This window comes from Cynocephalus volans, chromosome 16 (assembly GCF_027409185.1).
Source record: "Cynocephalus volans isolate mCynVol1 chromosome 16, mCynVol1.pri, whole genome shotgun sequence".
Lineage (NCBI taxonomy): Eukaryota > Metazoa > Chordata > Mammalia > Dermoptera > Cynocephalidae > Cynocephalus > Cynocephalus volans.
Window position 1 is genome coordinate 41636481 of NC_084475.1, and position 22188 is coordinate 41658668.

Consider the following 22188-nt stretch of genomic DNA (forward strand, 5'->3'; position numbering starts at 1 on the left):
GAGATAGAAGCTGGACTTGAACCGAGGTCTTCTGACCCAAAATACATAATGCTCTTTCTCCAGAATCCCCTTAAGCACGGTCAGTGGCAACTGCTGGTGACCACAGCCTGTGCTCTTCCTGACCTTCTTTGCACTTCCACAAAGGCAGAGAAAGGGGAGTTGACAGGAGTCGTGATTTTTATCGTAGCCACAGGTAAATATCCTCTTTTCCTGGTCATTACCAGGGAGTCAATGGATCAGATAAGAAGGGGAAGGGTAGCAGCTGCTGCCTGAGACAAACCAGCAGGCCAGTGAGGGGGAGCTTTGTTCTTGTTTCCTGGGGGTTGTCAGATGAGATGTTTGCAGAAGTACCACCGGCTAGAGAGCCTTTGACCTGCCCTTATCAGTCTTCACAGAAAACTTATGAGGCCCAGAAAAGAAACTCACAGTGGCCTGCTGAGTGTCCTCTCCCTTCCAGTGAACGTGCTGGTTCTAAACATTTGGAGGTCACAGACTCCTTAGAGTAGTGGCTCCATACCTCAGCAAGTGTCAGAATGTTTTAGAGGACCTGGGAAAACAGAGTGCTGGGCCCCACCCCCCAGAAGATCTGATTCAGGAGGTCTGCACAGTGCCTGAGAATCTGCATTTCTAACACGTTCCTAGGTGCTGGTGCTCTGGGGACCACGCTTTGAGAACCACTGTTATAGAGAATTTTGGTGAAAGTTCTATATCCCATCCTTGGGTAGATACCAGGTTGACGAATGATCAGTTTATGAATGATCATGAGTGGTTTGGCCTTGGAGGGAATGTGTGAGGGCATAAGTTACAGAACAACTTGGAGTTGGTTTGGTGAGTCAGTCAGGAGCAGTGCGCACTTAGGACGTTGTGGGAGGAGCTTCGGGAGGACCTGCAGGGAACACTGGCATCGTGGGTGAGTTTTAAAGCAATGCCTTAAAACCATTTCTAGTATTTGCAAAGTTGTCATAGGCTATGGTGAAAATACTTTTTCAAATATTGACAATTGGAATGAAGTACAGTTCTCTAATATATGCAATTAATATTTAGACAAGTTTTAAAGATTGTGGTAAAGTATACATAACATAAAATCTACCATTTAAACCATTTTTAAGCGTACAGCTCAGTGGCATTAAGTACATTCACATCGTTGTGCGACCATCCACACCATCCGTCACCAGAATGTTTTCATCTTGCCAACCTGAAACTGCAAACCCATTAAGCAACTTCTTTCCATCTCCCCCCAGCCCTTGGCAACCATCATTCTACTTACCGTCTCTATGAATTTGACTACTCCACATACCTCATATAAGGGAATCATACAATATTTGTCCTATTGTGACCGGTTTAGACTAATTTTTGACTAGACTCTGAAACAGTTATAAAATGCAGTCCTAATAACCCTAACAATGAATGTAATATGAACTAAAGTTGAAGTTAGAAAGCTTGATCTTTGGGCTTTAGGGAGTCCTCCTTTGCTGTCCACTGTAACTTGAAACCTATTTTTTGCTACACTCTAGGCCCAAGGCTACTCTGGACACACAGACTTTCCTCTCCCCACAAATGAATCTTGCTACCAGTTGTTACAATAACCCTGTCCTCTTGAAGACCTTTAGACAGACTTGGGTCTCAGCTCCTAACCTCATCCACTGATTTATTAAATCAGCACATACTAGGTGCCAGGTCCTGCTCAAGATGCAGTGACCTAGAGGGGAGCCACATTCCCTTTGCTTCCCTCTACTTCCTTCACTCCAAAGCTTTTATCAGGGGCCCAGAAGAATTTGAGCAAGAGCCACACCCCTCATTTACCTGCTGTAGAGCTAGGGCTCGGTCTGGAGCTCACAGGCCCCTTGAGCCCATTGTCCAGACTGGATCACAAACCCTTCACATGCGTGTCTCAGCTAGGTAACTGGAAGAAAGGTCCTTGGAGCCTTGGTTGAAGAAAGAGTAGTCTTTATTTCTGCACACACATATCTCAGAGGTAGGCAGTCCAAAGAGAAACTCAGAACTCAACTGCTACTAGCAAAGTAAACGTGCTCTATTTGTAGACACAAGCTCTCTGCCTAACCAGCAGTTCAGGGCCGCTGCTCCACACACCTCTCAAGAACACACCAGAATAGCAACAAATCTAAAAAGATACATTGGTGTGCATGCGCACTAACTCTTCTCCCCCACACACATGCAATTTGTTTACAAAGAATGTGCTGCACCACACCCAACTGGACCTGAGGCGAGGGGGCCTGATTAAACTATTCTATTTTCCTAACACCTGCCCACTCAGAGTGAGATATGCTGTGTCAAGTAGATTTCCCAGATGATGAAGCTTGCCACTTTAAATATCTTTTAAAACTTGTACCTGTGTTGATGGAATCTTTCTATAACATATCAGTCCTTCAATGCCTTAAGCAGAATGTGCCAAATGTAACTGAACTTTTCCTCTCTAACCAACGTCTGTGTTGCACTGTAAATATTGATTTGCTCCCTAACTAAAGAGCTCAGATCTGTGGCATGTAATTTCAGCAGCCACTGCTATTTCAGCTGTCACTTTTCAAGTTGTCTTCATATCCCTTTCTAATCTGCTAGTTCTAGGAAGATCTGTGGAAAAAATCAGATATTCCAAGATTCAAAGCAGTTGACTAGGATGAAGATAGGTTGTCCTTTAATATCTGTTGTCTACTTCTGGATGTATAGGATTCCCAATATTTAGTTGGGCACGTGACACCAGGATAGGGAAGACTGCATTTCCAGCCTCCCTGCAGCTATGTGTAGGCAACACAACTAAGTGCTGGTCAAGGTGATGAAAACAGAATGCATCTTCTGGGTATCGGGTGGTATGTTCTTAAAGGATGAGTGGAACAAGAATGTGATGGCTGGAGCTCCAGCTTGGACCATGAGGTTAAGAAAAACACATTTGGGGAAGATGGATAAGAAAGCTTGAAGCTGTATGGTCCCACATCACTGGTGCTATTGTACCAGCCATAATTTGGATTTTTATGTGAACTAGAAATAAATGTGTATCTTGTTCATTCACTGTGAGTTTGTATCTTGGTTACTTGTAGCTAAATCTCATCATAACAAATACACAGATAAATATGATGAAGGGATTTAGATGCCTGGAGATTTTAAAAAGTTCTACATCAGTCATTAAAAAAAATTATCAGCAGAACCCTAACATATAAATAGATTAAAAGGAAGTCACTCTGATTGTGTGGGGTGTCCAGAGTCCCACTGGTCAGGCTTCCCTCCAACGCTCTGATCATGAATTGCTATAGAATACAGTTTGAAAGCTGGTGTGTATTACCTCAAGGTTCCTTGAGAGCCACCGCTCTGACTGCTGTGATTGTTGAGCTCCTCTTGGGTGTCTCCTTAGGCATTCTGCCGTTATCATTTACCACTAGCCCAGTGGATCCAGGGTAGCGGACCTCAGTGTGGATATGACTAGATTTAGCCATAGGCCATTGAGATTTTAGCAACTTGGAACATCTGGAAATAATCTGTGAACCCATAAACAAACAAAAAATACCCTTGAATACAAAGGGCAGCAGTTATCACCAACCTCATACCCTTTATTGCATCAGAGACATACAGCCATCCTCAGATTGCTGCCAGTGGATACAAAATGGTGTGTGAATTAGAGATCCATTTGAATATTTCTTGAAAGAATGATATAGTCCCAAGCACTGGAGGACAGGTTGGTTTAGACAATCACAGAGGTCTTTGACATTCTAATAAGCTGTGATGAACTAGGTGGGTTTGCTTCAGTGTGCTTTGAAGTTCCCCATAAGCACAGATTCCCATGGAGACTAATAGATCTGCACATAACCAGCGCCATTTTAGACAAGCCCAACTACAAAATGGCCCTGTCCACCTCCTCCCCTCCCCTCCATGTTGTCTTTTACAAGAAGCCCCATGGTTTCAGAGAAAATGAAACTTTCGGCATTTCCACATGCGCAGAACTCTCCATTCCCATGACCTAACTCAATCCCCACCCCAGAATTATATCACCCAGCTCTTGGTGCCAGCATACCTATATAAGCTCCCACCACCCTGTGTTAGCAGCTATCCCCCTTTTTCAGGGCAGCGCCAGGCTGCCTGCCACTTTGAGCACAGCCCAGCGGATTTCTTTCTTTAATAAAGCTTGAACAGTACCCGGCATCTCGGCTCACTTTCTTTCAGAGACCAAACTAGAAGAGAAATAAAAGGACAACAAAACTATTAAAACCAAGTTTTTTTTTTTTTTAGATTACTCCCTGTTTGGTATTAGACCTCAGACCAAATGCAACATTGCAGTTGATTTGAGCCTTGATTTTTCATCTCCATTGCCAGGATAATCACCTGAAGAGTGAACTGTAATAATCTGTGTGTGTTGACCTGTATTTTATTATTAATAATGTTTATAATAGTTACCATGAATTCAGTATTTACTTTGTGCCAGCCTTCGTACTGAGTACTTCATATCTTATTTCTCTTTTAATTCACACAATTAAGTTGCAGTTGTTAATATCCCATTTGATAGGTGAGGAAACTTATGTCCAATCAGGTTAGGTAACTTGCCTACTGCTAGTAACAGTAAATCATGATTCTGGCCTCTTGTCATACTCCAAAGCAGTATTTTTAATCACCACTTCCCCACCAGAAAGTATTATAGAATTGGTTTGGGTAATGCCTGCTCATTGGTAAGAGCTGAAAATGTTGGGTGGAAAGCATTTCAGAACTCTGTGGGCTGTCAGTTGGATGAGCCTTTCCTATTAGTGTTTTGTTCACCAGGAATTCCTAATTATGTTATCACCAGGAATCCTCAATTGTGTTATTAATATATATTGTCATAATTCCCAAGCATATCATAATCACAAAGTCATATCATCTTATGCCCAATCATGTTATGTTCACCACAACCATCTTCCTCTGTAATGTCATCCAAATAATTTTATGTCATTCTTCCCTTCTCTCATGCCCTGATTCTCACATTCATTGGTTTTCCTTTCTTGTGATCACCTCTGTCATGGGAAATAGTAACCCAGAGAGATAAGGACTGTTTATTCAAGGGCTAGTTTGACATAATGGCTCACCAGAGAAGGCTGAGAACTTGATTTTATACCCTGGTTCCTTGTGACTCAGTGTGTATGTAGACCAGGAGCATCTGCCTCACCTGGGAGCTTAATAGAAATGCAGACTCTTGGGCCTCCACCCCAACTTACTGGATCAGAATCAGCATTTTAAAGATCGTCGGGTGATTTTAGGCACATTAAAGTTTGAGCAGCAAGGCCCTTGTCAATTGCTATAGCCATGATGTGGCATAGATAGTCCCAGAAGCTGTTTATAAGGGGCAAAGATGGACAGAACCAACAGGAAGAAGACCCAGAGCCTGTGGCCCAATTCAGGAGTATGATAAGTCAAGAGGAAGAAAAACTCAAGACTTACTCAACATGAATAAAGATCATCTATGGAATCTAATACCAGAAGATCCAGCACCTCCTTTATTGCCCAAATGTAATAAAAACACTTTCAGTCCAACTTGGAAACCATAGAAAGTTAAATAAGAGTTGGGTAGTCAAGGTCATGAAGGTCATTTAGGGCAAGTCATTTGAGAGAGCTTCACTGGACAAATTTCATAAGTAGTGAGTCCTTCAGGGATGAAAAAAGCTGCTAAAACAAAAGGTTTCCTTTTTGAAAAGTAATTTTGTTCATTTGCTTAATTTTTTTTAACCCAAGCCCTCTTCTCTACTTTGGCTTTCATTGGAGTCAATAGGAGTGTGAAAGAATTGACCTCATTTGAAATTTCCTTTCAGCAAATGGTCAAACCTTTGTTTTCTGCTCCATTGTTTTCTAAACTGGTGCATAAAAATAATGCTTGTGCTTCAGGCATGTGCTGGCAGCTTTGACCTCCTGTAATTTCCTGATCCACACATTACATCTGTTCTCTGCTTACCCATGCACCTCAGCTCTTACTCTCACAGGGTGCTCTTTTGGCCCCTTGGTGGTGGCTGTTAGATAATTCTTACTCTTGTAATTCTTTGAATATTTTTTTGGTTATGATTGGATGAGATTTAAGCAAGATATCACATGCTGCATTTTTCCTATCAAAGCATCCCCATATCATATATGCATGATAGTGTGGTTGCTAATTTAAAAACCAATTCCAGAAGAAAAAATGTCATGCTTCCCAGAGATTATAAATGACTAGACATAGATAAGCACAGGTGTATCAGCCTCCAAACACTCTGATAAGAAGAAAGAAATACAGTTTGTGGTTTGATTTTCAAAGGGTAAAATGTAATAGAAATGCAAACTCTTGGTTTTGTATTTTAAATGCATTATCTTTGGAAAACATTATATTATGAGGGATAAACACTGTAAAGCCAAAGGTTAGGATCTTTTAACAGTGATAATTGCTCTGAGGTATTCAAATGACTAGTAAGTTTTGTATATGGTATTTTATAATACTTTTTGGTTGCAGAAGCCTTTATAATTTTACCTCACTTAATTTGGTAAAATGACATTTCTATGTATATAGAACACCTCAGTTCCTAATGATGGATTACAGTCATATTTATAGTTCGGTTTTCAGGTTCAGACAATTTTATTCTTAACAATATGAAGAAAAGCTTATACAAGAAACCACTTTCTTTGGCACAGAAACAATGAGCTTTGCGATCCATAAGAATGAAGTCATCATAAAATATTGCAACTTTAAGATATGAAGGGACTTCAGTTTTCTGTTCGGCATTCTAATAAGGGTAATTTAGGTAAATGACTTTCTAATTATCAAAAATAATGAATGCATCTACAAAAAAAAATCACTTTTATAAGCAAGAAAACATAACCCAGTCAGAATACGTGCTGTAAAATTGATTTCAGCAATGATTAAGTAAGGTGAAGATGGGTCATTGTGATTAAAAACAGCCATCCCACAGTCAGTTAGGAAACATGAGCGTGCATTGGAGACCTGGCTTAAGGAGTTCAGGCATGTATTGTTGATGGCTTGTATGCTGGGCATTCAGAAGACATGGCAGACATGATTCTTGGCTTTCAGGAGTATATTTAAATGAAGAGACTGGACATCTTATACATTAAGACATTTAAGAATATTCCAAGTCATCTGTATTTGAACGTGTAAGACGTTATTCCACTGGAAGTACTTTGTATTGATGGTAGATTTAGGAATCCACAGGAGAAAGCCAAATAATGGAAAAGACATAGAACTAAAGGGGCGGGGTGGGGGGAGGTACATGGAGGTAGAGGAAATGCAGTTATCTGGAAAGCATCAGGACTTCTCATCTGAAGCTCTACCTTGAGAGCCTTTAGAGAAGTAGAGTCCAACAGATAGTGCAGCTATCCTCTCTGTTACCCTGCCACTGCCTTGGGAGGGAAGCATCACCTGCAGTTTTTCACTTCCTCTCACAGTTTGTAACAGAGGTACAGGGACCCTCTTGGAGTTATGGCAGCAATGGGAGAGGATTTTCTTCATGGGTTTATTCAGATTTGCGCTTGGCAAAAAACTTTCAGCTAAAAGCCACAGCTTTCTCTTAGGACTTTGGTCTTAATGTCGAGTTTGGAACCAGATGGCAGAGATTAAACCATGCAGAATACTCTTGGTGCCATTTAGCTGTCTGCAGTGCATGCCAGGGAGCAGAAACCCTCTGTCAGTGAGTACCCAGCCATGTCCCTGGCCCATCCCCACCACGGAGGAGCAGGGGGAAACACAGTGTACGCACTTGGCCCAAAAAAGACTGACACAATTAGTAGACATTAGAACATGCGTCTCTGTTTGGAAATTGAGGGTGATTATTTCTCCTTCATTGTGTGTAGCATCCTTTTGAGATCATTTGGAGAGGGATTTTGTCAGATTGGAGAATTGTGATTGATGGTGAAAGCTGGCCTGCGGGGATGCATTATCCTCAGCTGCTTGCCCATCTGCACGCACAGACTGCTCAGTGCCAGAGCTGCGAGGCCTTTGGTGTAGAGCTGGTCCAGCCCTATTATTTGGGCTGGTGAACAAGCAGATCCAGAAAGGGAAAGGGGCTTACCTTGCAGCACATAAGGAGTTGGCCCAAAGCTAGGACTAGAACCAAGGTCTCCCATGTCCACACGATACTTTCTCCTCAGCCTAACGTAATGCCACTCTATCTACCATTCAGTGCAACAGCTATTTATTTGAACTTCATTGTATCTGCCAGGAACTGAGCTGAGCCCCGAGGTTTCTGAGATGGGTAAGACATGATTTCTCTCCATGAGAAACTCATAGTCTGGGAGGGAGAGGGATACATTGATAACACATCTCATCATTTTTACAAAATTAAGCCAGGAATGCGCACAAGTATAGAAACATGGAGGAAGAGCACTCTGTCCATCCTAGGAGTGCTGGAGGAGGTGCCATCTGAGCTGAGGCTTAAAGGATTGGCAAGGGTGAATCCAGGCAAGAAAGGTGGCAAGGGCGGCCCAGAGCAGAGGGCAGCATGAGCCTCCCTGCTGTGCTTCTGCTACCAAACCAGTTCCTCACACTCCTCAATGGAGAAGTAGTAGGGTGTTTACCTGTAATTCAGTAACCTCATTTTTCTTAAAACTGCAGGTGGAGGATGCAGTAAGTGTTTTGAATTATTCTCTTTCCATTTCATCAAGTGGAAGTTTGACCTAAAACATTTGGCCAGAGAGAAATAAAAAAGCCAGTCCCACTTTGAATTGCTTGAATCTGATTCAGTCAGAATCTCAGATCTTCCTGCTCACGATTTTAGCTCTTTTTGGAAGCTACCTGAATTTCTGGCAGCCACAGAATGAGTTTTAGCTTTAATGTACGAAGGACTACCCCAATAACCTGAAAGGCTCAGTTGAAAACTGTGGGCTAAATGGAATACTGCATGAAAGCTGCTTACGAGACCCACACCGTACCTTCTGGTAACTTCATGCTCCAAGTCTTGCCAGGACGTACTGCTCAAACCTCTCTATACAGTGCTTTAAATTTGCTTGTGAAAGAGGGAGGTGAATGACTAGGTTGAAAGCCCCTTGTTACATGCAACTAAGGAATAAGGAGGCAAAAAAGCAGAGAAAAGAGTGCTAGAGTGGAAGCCTGCTGTGTTTGGGCCTAGTTGATGTCATCTGGTCTTTTTCCATGAGCAATAGGATCAAGCAACAATTATGATTGAATATCTGCTAAGTACAAAGCATTCTGCTAAGTGCTTTGGGCATATAAAGAGTGAAAAGATACTGTCCTTCCCCTCAAGCACCTTATATGTGACAAGGTCTCGTGGCATTTTAAGGTAGAACTCTGCTACTTAGTTATTTAGTAGCCATGTTACTGTTGACAAGGAAATCTGAGCCTCAGTCTCCTTATCTATAAAATGGGAGTGCTAGTTTGCAGTGAGATTAAATGAGATAATCTATGTAAAGCACCTAGCATAATGCCTGAGATATAATGTATCCCCAGTAAATAGTAGATGCCATCATCATCATCATCATCACTGATTTGGTTTGAAGGAACTAAGCTCTGATGTGTAAGCTCTGATGACGACTCTGACATCTCTACATGGGTCTTTAACAGGCAGATCGAGCTTAACATGTCTAAAAATGTAAGTCCTGATTATTTTCCTCCTCACACTTGTTCTTTTCTCGTCTTGCCATCTAATTAAATGGCATCACCATCTAAGTTGCTCAAGCCAAAGATTTAGGAGACATCATTGATTTCCTCCCTTTTCCTTTTCCTTATTTTCCAACCAACCAACAAGTTTTGTCTGTGCTACTTCCAAAAAATATCGTGAAGTTGCCAACTTCTTTTTCATCACCACAGCTACCACTCTGGTCCAAGGCACCATCATCTCTTTAATGTACTAAAGACCACCCACTGACCCCTCCCCACCCCACCTAGACTACTGGACCCTCTCATTATCGCACTGTCACTAAGCTCCAATGACATTAGCCCTGTTTCAGTTCCTCCAACATGCCAAGCTCTTTCTTAAAGCTTTTTCTTAAAGGCCTAAGGGCCTTTGCACTAGAGGTTTCATCTACTAGGAATGTTCTTTCTTCCTCCCTTCTCCCCAATAGGTTTGCAAATCAGGTGTTTGTTCAAATGTCATTCCCACAAAGAGGTCCTCCCTGACACTACCTCCACCTCATCCCCTACCCATTTCTTATATCACAGTACTTTCTTTCATTCCTTCCAGAACATCTCCAAGGGTGCTATGGAAGAAGGAAAAAAGTACTGGAAGATCTCATAGGATGTTTTTAGGAGAGGACTTGGAAATGGCTTTCATCATTTCTGCTCATATTTCTTTAGCTAGAGTTCAGTCTCATAAACACAACCTATCTGCAAGGGAGGCTGGGAAATGCAATTTTCTTGTGTTCTCAGGAAGAGGAAACAGTGTGGTGAACATGTCATTGACTTCTGCAGCTCATGTAACTGAAAACCCAAGTATGGCATTTCATCTAGACACTCAATGACACCAGGCTTCAACTTTTCTCTCTCCATCTCTGGATTCTCTTTCAGTTTTGCCACATTATCTGATAGGTTCTCCTCTCACTGAAGTAAGATGGATGCAGATGCTTCACATCTCACCACCTTACAATGGTAAACATTAAGAGTCTTTCCTAGAAGCGCCAGCAGAAGCCTTATTGACTTTGGTTATGTCACCTTCTGTCTTGGGTTGAATGTCCCCCCCAAAAGTTAATCCCCACTGTAACTGTTGAGGGTGGAAAATCCTGTTATGATAATTGAAAGGTGGGTCCTTGAAGAGGTGATTAGATTGTAGGACCATGCCATAGTGAATGGATTAATAATGGTGGTCAGGGGCATGGTTCTGAAGGCTTCTAAAGAAGAGCAAATGAGAGGTTAGTCTCTCTCTCTGCTCTGCCATTTTTCTGCCACGTAAGACCCCTGTGTTGCCTTAAAGCCACCACCAAAGAAGGCCCTCACCAGCTGTGTTCCCTGAACTTTGGACTTCCCAGCCTCAGAAACTGTAAGCAATAAATTTCTTTTCATATAAATTACCCAGTTCCAGGCATTTTGTTAGAAGCAACAGAAGTGAACTCATACACCTTTCCATCCCAGAGCCAATTACTTTGCTAAAGGTAATGTGATCTGTTAATTGATCTGCTGATTACATTAGACCAATGTTGTGTTCTCAATCCCTGGATTTGGGAGATAGGGTTGGTGGCAATAAATCACAGTGGATCAAGATTGGGGAAGGGGTGGATCTTGAAAGAATTCTTATGGGAAGTAAGATGAGTGGATTCTAATGGTAAACATAAAAAAATCTACTACAACAGCTCATAAGATTTATCGACCAACAATATACAATTCTAAGTACTCCCCAAATTAGTTAATCTCAGGATCAATGGACCACATTTTCTTCTTAAATTGCCTCTGGCAGCAATGGCCTCTACCAGAAGCATATTGTATAGCTACAACTATTTTTAAAAGTGCATGGGAATTCTTAGTTCTTTGCTTTGTTTTACTGTAACCTGAATTTTTTCTTGACTAAGGAGAAACCTAAGTGGCTTCATCCTATTAAAAAAGTAGATATTTTGAGTTGTTAGTGGTAATGGGCAGCCAGAACTTCTCTTATATCACCCACCTTTGCCGAGTTCTTGCAGTCATAACTCATGGTTAGGTTGAGGCCGAGACTGAGTGGCTGAAGTAAGGTGCGAGCAAGATCATCAGAGCGGAATCCAAGGAACTTAACAGTCATGATGTTAGTAGGATCACCTATGTGTATGTTGAAATCATCCAGAATTTCTATGTCAAGGAGGGATCCAGAACCCAAGGAATGAAGCTTAGTGACTCAGAGGTTGTTGGGGAACTGAAGCAGCTTGAGGGAGGTTTAGGGAGCAAAGAGAATGATCTGGAAGCAGCACTGAGAAGTAAGGAAGACTCTTACTTAGTTACTTAGTAAGTTAGTTACTTCTTATTTTCTTTCTAACTTACTTACTTAGTAAGGAAGAAGTAAGTAAGCTGCTCCTCCTGGTCCAGGAAAATAGGGCCATGGTAAAGAAACCACTGTCATTTGAGAACCTTACAAGGGAGACAGTATCTCATGAGAGCACCAGGTTATGGCTAGAGAAAGAAGATGAAGAATGTTCCCTTAAGAGATTGACTTTAAGATGCTCTGCCCAGAAACCACTTTGTCATGATTTCAGCTTAGGTATGGCTGAATCAAGGCAGACCCTTGTATCAGTCAACCAAGGCCACCCTCTGTTGAGTAATGGTCACCCAACAAATGTGTGCTGAAACCTGTGATGTGCCAGCCCTCTGCTAAATTCAGCAGACACAGTGTGAGCAAAGCAGACACAGTTTCTGCCCTTATGGAGTTTACAGTCAAGCAGAGGAGGCAGACACTAATCGAAGCATAAAGTAAATATCAAAGCAGAAACTTTGTTAATAAAAGATGTGCAAACGTTCAGAGCATAACACAGGAAGATCTGATTCTGGGATGATTCTATGCAGGAGGGGACAGGAAGACTCTAGTCATCAATCTGGACACAACACTCAGTGCTTGGTGTAAACAACTGTAAGGGCCAAGCCCTAGAAGTATATTGATCTTGTTAGTGATCACAATGTATGGGCAGGCTGTTAAATGATGGCTCCAGCTGCTTGCCCCAGCAGACGCTCTATGACAACAGAGCACAGTTTGTGGGCCAGACCGTTGGTCATTGTGGCAGGGTTCTGTCATGAAGTGACAAGGCAAGCATATGCATCAGTGGGCGGTCTAGAAACAGCCCAACTCGAAAATGCTGGAAAGGTAGCACAGCCCATCCAGGATTCAGGTCTTTAGGATGAGATGAGCATGAGAAAAGCAGGGAATGCCAAGTCCTAGGAGAACTGGAATGCTCAGCAGGTGACCAAAATATGCTATTTTTCCTTTTATTTTTTTGGGCAGCTGGTCAGTATGGGGATCCAAACCCATGACCTTGGAGCTAACTGGCCATCCCTAAAATAGGCTTTGGTGCAGAGATTAAAGAGGAATCCCATCACCGGAAATGAGTCATTGGTTAGGAGCCAAGTCTCATGAACATGAAAGAAGTTCACTGTTCATAGCATGAGTACAGGTCAGAAATGGCCCAGGGGATCTGGATATGAGGCCCTGGATGTCAGACCGGAGCTCCAGAGATCCCAGCAGCAGCAGGTCAGGACTGAGATGTGGGGACCTGGCCAGGCTGAGCTTACAGCTGGGGGTCAGATGGCATTGCTGGGGCCGGAGGAGAGACAGAGAAACTGGGACCCACAGTCAGGCTTGGATCAGTCTCTGCCCTTGGGAAGCTGACAATCTTTTTAGGTGAGATAGACAGCTAATAAATAAATACATAATAGGTAGTGATAATACCATATCTGATTAGTAAATTTGTATTTGCAAAATTGTCATCTCCCCAAGGGCAGGGACTTTGTTTTGTTCACTACTGGGTCCCCTGTGCCTAGAATGGTGTGTGTCACATGGTAGATGCCCCACATGTCGGTCAAGTGAACAAATGTGAATAAATGAATAAGCAAGTGAACAGCTGAGTCTGGCGGGCTTGGCTAGCTCTATTCTGTCTGTGGACACATTGTACCCAAAGGAGATCATTCACAGGTTTATCAAAAGCTCCTCTAAGTTATCAAAAGACTCCTCTGGATATCACAGGCAAATGATGACCACAGTCGTGAGCCACATAACGATGTGTCGGTCAACAACAAACCACATATATGATGGTGGTCCCATAAGATTGTAATGGAACTGAAAAACTTCTATCACCTAAGTGGTGTCATGGCTATTGTAACGTCATAGCACAATTCCTTTCTCTACAAAAGAAATTTAGTGTGGCCTAAGTGTACAGTGTTGATAAAGTCTACAGCAGTGCACAGTAATGTCCTGGGCCCCACATTCACTCACTACTCACTCACTGACTCACCCCAAGCAACTTCCAGTCCTGCAAGCTCCATTCATAGTTAAGTGCCCTATACAGGGGTTCCATGTTTTATCTCCTATACTGTATTTTTACTGTACCTTTTCCATGTTTACATTATGTTTGGATACACAAATACTGTCGTGCCTGCAGTATTCAGTACAGTAACGTACTGTGCAGGTTTGTAGCCTAGGAGCAACAGGCTATACCATATAGCTTAGGTGTGTAGAAGGCAATACCATCTAGTGATGTTTACTATGTGATGTTTGCACAACAAAATCACCTAACAACGCATTTCTCAGAATGTATCCCCATTGTTAAGCGACACACTATTGTAAATTCATCCTGGACACTAAGTGTCCATTCCTTTGTTTTCTTGGCTACTCCAGGAGTAATTCTGATTTTTATGTCAATTCAAACTTTGACCCTTTCTTCTCATTTTCCTACAAGAAAGGAAAAATAAGCTTTACTTGTTTGTATTTATAATAAGTGGGATAGATTTTACTTCATAGAAAGAGAGAGTATTATTTCCCCTTTAGAATGAACTTGTGGTAAAGTTCGTTAACATTTACTGAATGCTTACTGTGTACCTGGCACTATCCTAAACCCTTTTCATGTATCAGCTCCTCTTTATAATAGATGCATGTGAGACTATTATTATTGCTATTATTATTATTCCTATTTTGCCTATGGCAAAATTGGGGTACAGAGAGATTAAATAACTTGCCTAAGGTCATACTGCTAATAAGTAGAGGAGCCAGGAGCATTCTTAACCACTAGACTACACAGCCTTTAATAGTTCATCAGTAAATGTCACATAAGTCTATTTATTGAGTTAATAGAAGACAAATAAGGTAAGTTGACTGCCTCATAGGTTTCTCATGAGGATCAAATGAGTTAACATATGCAAAGCACTTAAAACAGAGTCTGCCACCTGGTAAGCACTCAATAAACGTTAGCCTTTTTCATCCACCACCACCCTCTAGGAACTTACAGTCTTGTAGAGGAGACAAGCATGATATATATGCTTTATACACACACACACACACACACACACACACACACAGAGATACATATGAAAGGAAAGATATATATATATTTCATTCAATTTTTATTTGGGGTTGGTAAACATTTTCTTTCACTGGCAGAAGTTGGGAGAAAAGAGCCAGAGCCAATAGTGACATTAAGTGAAGTTTATTTTGCAAACACACAAGAAGGGAGTGTGACTCACTGCTGGAGAGATTGCAAATCTTAGCCATTCCTTAACTGACCTGGTAGAAAAGCAGAAAGAAAACTGCTGACATGTATACAGCACTCACTGTGTGCTGGACAATGTACTAAGCACTGTACCTGGATTATGCCCTTGAATCCTCACCACATCCCTTCATATTAGGTACTGTTATCCCCTTTTGGGAGAGGAAGAGATGGAAGGCTGGGAAGCTGAATACTTGCCTGGGGTCCCCCAGCTGGCTAGTGCACACTCGTGAGCCAATGCTTTTAATGATTCTGCAACACCACACATTCATTATAATATCGAGGTCATTCATTGGGTGAGAGGAGGTCGGTCATGAAAACTGCTGCTATCTCAGGCTTTTCATTAAATGCAGGGTGTAGTTGGGATAGAAACCCTGGTAATTTTTTAAACTATGTAATTAGAAATCTCTTTTAAGATGCTTTTTTTTAAAAAAATCCCATTCATTTGCTGGCTGGATAATTTTCTTGAGCTAGCTCTAATAACACCATTTTAGTATAATTATTTGAGATATGGGAGCTTAAGTTAGAATTCTTAAGAACAGTGTCTGATTGATGAAGGGTAATTTTGTAGTGCAGTAATAGATTTAAAATAAATCCCAGTTGTCAAAACCATTAACACCCAAGATTTCTGTACAGGCTGATTGTATTTTTGTTTGCTTCATTCATTCATTCATTCATTCAACAAATATGTATTGTGAGCCTCCACAGGATTTGTTCTAAGCAAACAAGACAGCTTCCAGCTTGCATGGGTCTTCCCTCACTCTCATAGTTTGGTGGAGCTGAGAAAGGAAGCTTAGGCAGGAAGTTAAGGGGTGGGGAGAAAAAACCTTTGTCCCCAATTAAAAGAAGGAGCCACCAGGGATGGATGGGGATGGTGAGGTGAGGCCAAAATGGAAACAGCCTGAGTGGGAAGAAAAAGCCAGTAGGGTGGAAGCAGAGAAGATTCCAAGGGGGAGAGCAGGACCAATCAGTGATGTGTCCCCTGTTTCAGCTGGGAGGAACCTGGGCTGGAGGAGACGGGGGAGGTGGAATGAGAAGCAATGTTGAGCCAGAGGAGAGAGTGGCAGGCGCCTTGCCTAAAGTCTGCACAAATATCCAGTCTGCTCATTGCTTTGTCTGCCCGTCTGGGTTTAGTGTGGGAGGCTGTTGTATCACCGTCTCACTGTCTATTGTCTGGGGTGTAGAACTGCTCGTCCTGGTGGTGAGAGGTGAGAGGGCTGTGTGAGCTGCAGTCGGTGCAGGTGGGGACGTGGGAGGCTTCACTTCTTTGAAGCAGGTGGGGATGTGCAAACCTTCACTTTGTAGTGCCTGAAAGGGGGCTCAGCTGTAAGAGCCCCTCCCACTGTTTATCTTACTTTGTATCTGATCATTTAAATCAGAAAACAAATCCTGACTCTCCGTGACATGTTGGGAGCTAGGTTAGATGCCCATGGGCACTTAAATAGGTGTCTCTGTTGGCCGAACATGTAGCTTCTTTCTGTAAGTCACTAAAGGACCTGAGACCTTTCAAAGAGTCAATACAGAGCAACAGCACAATTCATCTGCTGTGAAAAACTACTGTAGTCCCATGAAGACACTTAGCATGCTGGCCCACAATCCAAGACTAACAACCAACTAGACCTTCCTGGGCTGCTACGGTGCCTCTTCACAGATCATCCTCAGCCTGCCCAGCGTGCTCCACAAAATTTCTGAGAGGGAAGCCAGACCCTTGTCCTTATCCTCAAATTACCCTCAAGGGGACTAAGGCTCAGTGAGTGAAGTGACTTGACTAGGGTCGTACAGCTGAAAGTAACTAAGGTGGGACCTGAATTCAGATCTGCCGTTCCTCAGTGCAGTGGTCCAGTCTCCATGCTCTGCTTATTCCCAGGGCATTTTCAGTAAGGACTGCTCCTGCTGCAGAGGACTTTCTTTATTCATTAAGTGTTTATTGAGTGCCGACTGTGTGCTGGCAGCAGATCTAGGCTGGTCATGTCTCTGCCTTTTTGTTCTGCAACCAAATTTCAAAAGGCAAAATATGAGAGTCCTTGAAGTGTGGAAGCTCCGTGCAGTTAGCCCTCCCCACACACACCTCAAGGAAGTATATTTCCTTAACAAAATGATTTTTCCCTTTGCACTATGTAACTTTTTTGAAGGAGGCAGGATTCTTTTTTTTTTTTTTTTCTCCCCTACCCTTGGAAAAGTGTAGTGCACTAAGCTCTCTGGATCCACTAAGGTAAATGTCAGGGATATTTTCTCAGTGAATCTCACTGACTGATTTTATTTTTACTTGCAACAGAAATAACAGCAGTGACCATGCAAATGTGTAACCCCAAGGTAGAGAAATTGCAGGGCAGGGCCAGGGGAAAATTCATTGTGACACTCTTGCATTGACTGATACCATTTAAATGTCCTATCATGAGCTTGAATTTGATTTAGGTCAAATGTACCAGTAAATTACAATGCCAGAAAAGAGTGCCTGGAGATGACACAATTTGCAGGGCCTATCAGTGGAGTCACTGACTGGGGACATCTTTGATCTCTGTCACCTGCTGCTGAGGAAGTGAGTGACTATAAATTATATAAGATATCAGAGGCTCATAGAGGCATGTCAAAGATGGATCCAGGTCAGAAGACCCACCAGGAATCTTCAAAAGCAGTTTGGCTGTTCAGTTGAGGGATAACTATTCAGCTCCTAAGCGGTTTTCATTTTATTTGACTGCTTGAGAACAACCTTATGAAGCTGCCAAGGTGACACAGAGAGGGATATGTGAAGTTTATGTAGTTGGGAGCTGAAGGTCCTTTATATAGCCCACAGGATTCTGTAGGCTCAATCAGCACGTGTCATGTGGAACGCCATTCAGTGGAGTGAAAAGCATTTCACGCTTTTGATTTTTCAAAGGAGGCCTGTCAGCAAGTTTCCTAAAGCAAAAAATAACTGTGCCATAAGAGTCCTATCCAATCAGATAATGTCGTACCACCACGAGGAGGAATTTAGAGCTTTGCTAGAATAATAGGATTCTAATCACTGCCAATAGGATTTGTTAACGCAGGACAGGAGGCTTGGTCACTACCACCAGCATATTGATTTTTACCCTTCAGCCCTTTCTCAGTCTCTGTTTTCTGTCCTGGGTTCAGGCTGGGTGAAGAAAAGGTGGAGCCCTGGTGCTCTGGTCAATAGGAAGGTTGCTAGGGCTTAATTGGAAGTAAAATAATTAATATTTAAATGTACACTCAGTGTTAACTCTAAAAGCATCCACACTATGTGCCCTTGGCAGGCATTGCTAATAGATGACAGCATCACCCATTCAGCCTAGATTCAGACTCAGAATCCTCGACAGAGGGCTTCTGGCAGTTGTAATCAATCAACAGGGTTTGGCAAGCAAAATAGCAACCATGTGCCATCCAGGCATTTTAAATGACTTCCTCAAGGACAGAGACCACAGCTTCCCATCTCCTCACTTGTGCCTGGCTGTCTTTGCTGCTCAGTCAAGGTCTGTTGTTAAATTAGAACTTGGATTTTGAGAATGGTACCCACAGATAGATGTGGGATTTTTTTTTAAGGAAGTGGAAAAAAATTCATACAGGGCTACAGATAACGACTGATCTGATAAAGTTAGGTGTGTGCACAGCTATAAAAACCATTCCTGTGACTAATTGGCTTTTGAAAAATGGGAAAAAATGAGCAAGAATCAAATTAGATCTACTCTCAAATTGGCTTTTCACTGTTTCCTTTCCTTCCTCCGCTCCCACCCACTCATTTTCCTCTCCCTTTCCATCTTATTTCAATTATGACATATTTACAAGAATCAGGCAACATGTATAATTGAGATCCACCACTTTGTCTGTGAGCACAGTGATAGTTTGACGAGGTGCTGAAGAACGTTGGCTTAAAAGTCAGACTGCCTGTGTTTGATTCCCTCGCCCTTCCCTTACTAACTGTGTGAACTTAGCCAAGTTACTAACTTCTCAGAACCTCAACGTCCTCAGCAGTAAAATAGGGCTAATACCAGCACTGAGTTATTGTGAAGACAAAAAGTGATGTTTGTCTTAGATAGATGAATATAAGATATAGATGAATATAAAATATAGCCCCTACTCACACTCTAATTGAGGAATTAGATTGGTAAAAAATGTAACAGAAAAATACAGGCATTTCTCTTATAGTTGAAGTCCCCATAAAGCAAATTAATACATTAAATACATAATTTGGAAAACATGGTATCCTTATGTGGCCTCTGTCGATAATGACCCAGTCTTGCTCAGGAATTAGCCCCATCCTTAAAACAAAATGCTGCTCCAAGTGCAGCCAGTGGTGTTCTTCTTGAGGTTGTGTGCACTGTCACCGCAGGGGTGCCGTATAGTGTGCTGATGTTGGTCCCAGGCATGATGGGGAGGGGACCCTTAATATTGAGTGACATGTTGACAAACACTGAGTTTTCTCACTGATATTTAGGATTTTCTAGTTGTACCCTTTTATCTACAAAAAGCTTACTGAAGTTTCTGTAGGAAATAGAACTCAGTTATTGCTGGAACTCCATTCTCTAATCCTCTTTTACCCATTGAAATAATGATTTTCAATAAAGTAGTTTTTGACAACCTAAGATTTCTTATCCATCCATCCATCCATCCGTCCAACAAATTTTCAGTGCCTAATATATGCTAACATGTTGCTAGGAGCTGGGTACAATGGTGTACGCAAAGACATAGTCCCTGTTTTTATGGAGCTATAAACTTAAGATTTGTGAAGTTCTGATAAAATTGCATTTTTTGAAATGCAGACATCTCAGTGTAGCAGACAGATTGCATGTGCTAAGATGGACTGTAAAGACCAGAGATGGTGCCAATGGTGGCCAGGGAGGGGGTCTCCCTGCTCCCATAAAATCTACCACATCTTCCTTGGCCACCCTTCTACATGCTAATATTCCCAGTGATAGACAATTGATTTCTCAATCTTTGTAAAGTATGAATAAAAGCATTTTTAGAAACTGTGCAGTGTTTTCATTTAAAACACATAAACTGAGTAAAAATAATGTACTTACTTTCAACCAGACTGCTGCCTCAAAGCCCCTTCTATCCAGAAATTCTGGGTAGAATTTAGAGAAGAGAAATCCGTGAAAGTGAGAAGACTCAGAAAACCTCCAGGAGGGGATGTTCTGTGAGTTAAACCTCAAAAGATGATTAAAATCTGGACCCTAGATGCCTTAGGTTTCCCATACATAATAAGCACATGCTTACAAAGAAAACCACCATGTGGCCAATTGTGCTTTGGCTTGGAGCGGTAAGGTCTGCAAGGACACAGGAATGGCTTTAGTGGTTGGGGTCTGTCTTCCAGTGTAAAGGGCAGGCCACCCAAAGCCCAGAAGTGCTCATGAGTCTCTGTTCCTCATGCTGTGTTGCGCCTGGCCAGGGACTCCCATGCCACTGCAGCGGAGATGTTCTCATTTTGCTTGGTTGATTTAATCTCTCACTCTAGAGGAAGAAAAGTGCAATCGATGTTTTCTAATTTGCCTCTAGACTCCTTTAACAGTTACCTTCAGCACAGCAAATCTGAGGCACTTTATTTTAGATTAGCTAAAAGGCACAGAAGAGAGTGTTTGCAGAGTCACTTGGGACACAAGGATTTCTCCAATTGGGCCAGTTCTGGTCATTGCCTGGGCTGTTGCCACACCAAGGGGATTGTGGCACAGAAGTCCAGAGAAGTGAATCCAACTGTGTTACCTCAGGCAAGTCCCTTAACCTCTCTGGACCTTGCTTTTATCATCTAAAATATGAGCAGCTTAAATTAATGAAAGTTCACTCAGACTGGTTAGCCAGATGGTTTTAAGTGGCAAAGGAATGAACATTCTTTATTTACTAGATACATATTTATTTTTCATGGTCATGTTCCATTTATATTATGTGATACTAGCGTTTTACAGTAATGATATCATTTCTTTTAAAATAATTTTATTTTGGTAACATTTTCCTCATGTGATTTCTTCCCTCACAAGCTGATTGTGACTCCTTATTTTTCTTGTCCTGACAGTCCCCCATCATGAGCTCTCCAGTCTCCTTTCCAAAGCCTTCCCCTTGGCCATCCACTTCATGATGGTCCTAAGGGAGACTGTTCACTCCGTGTGTTGGGTGTGCTACAATAGGTCCTCTTAGAAAATCAGAAACCCATCTGGGTTTTACATAATGTGTGCTTGGCCAGCCCAGGGCTTCCCACATGTCCCCCTGCCCCATGTTACCTTAGCACCTGTCACCTTGTCTGTGCACCATGTCTACTCGTAATGATTTAGTGTTTTCTTCAGAGAGACTGAGTATATTTCTTACTCAAATAAGATTATTTGCAAATTTATTATGTTTCTCATATTGCCTAAAATAAGAGTAAAACCATCATACCAACTATAAAGAATTATAACGGCCCTTTACACTGTTTAAACTTTTGTACCCTAGAAACCTCACAGGATCTCTTTCCCCAAAGTTTCAATGAGAGATCAATAAATTCATTTGCTTTGTAGTGGGTTATCTCTATACATAGAGGCTTTTTTAAAAAATGTTGATTTATTAATCTGGGCCTATTCTGCTGACCAAAATTTTCAACTTGGAGTGAAGCAAGTAAGTTGTTAGTGAAGAAAAGGTATGTAGAAGCAGACGTACTGGCTTAAAATGGAATGTAGGCAAAATTTGTGGTTGGGGAGGCAATCACTGTATTACAGATAGGACAAAATGAGCCTCCATCATGATGGTATATAAACTTTAGCAAGCTTGGAACAATTCTGAAAGCTTTTTCAAAATATGCATCCCTGTGCTCACTCATCAGGCAGGTATGGACCCAGGAGATTCTTTTGCAGGTCCAGGGAATGAAACACATTTTAAAGTTCACCATCTTTATGCAAAAGTTTACCTTGTTGAGTGCATGCCACCCAGAGAGGCCCAAGAGCCTCTGGAACCACAGGGCTCTGACCTACCCACACCAGAACAGGAAGGTGCCGCCGTGGGACTCCCAGCCCAGGCCAGTCCCCACAGCCCAGAGAGGCCTGAGCTTCTGGCCCACAGGCACCAAGGCAGCCGTTCCAAATTGGCAGTCCCGGCAGGATCCTAGCCAGACAC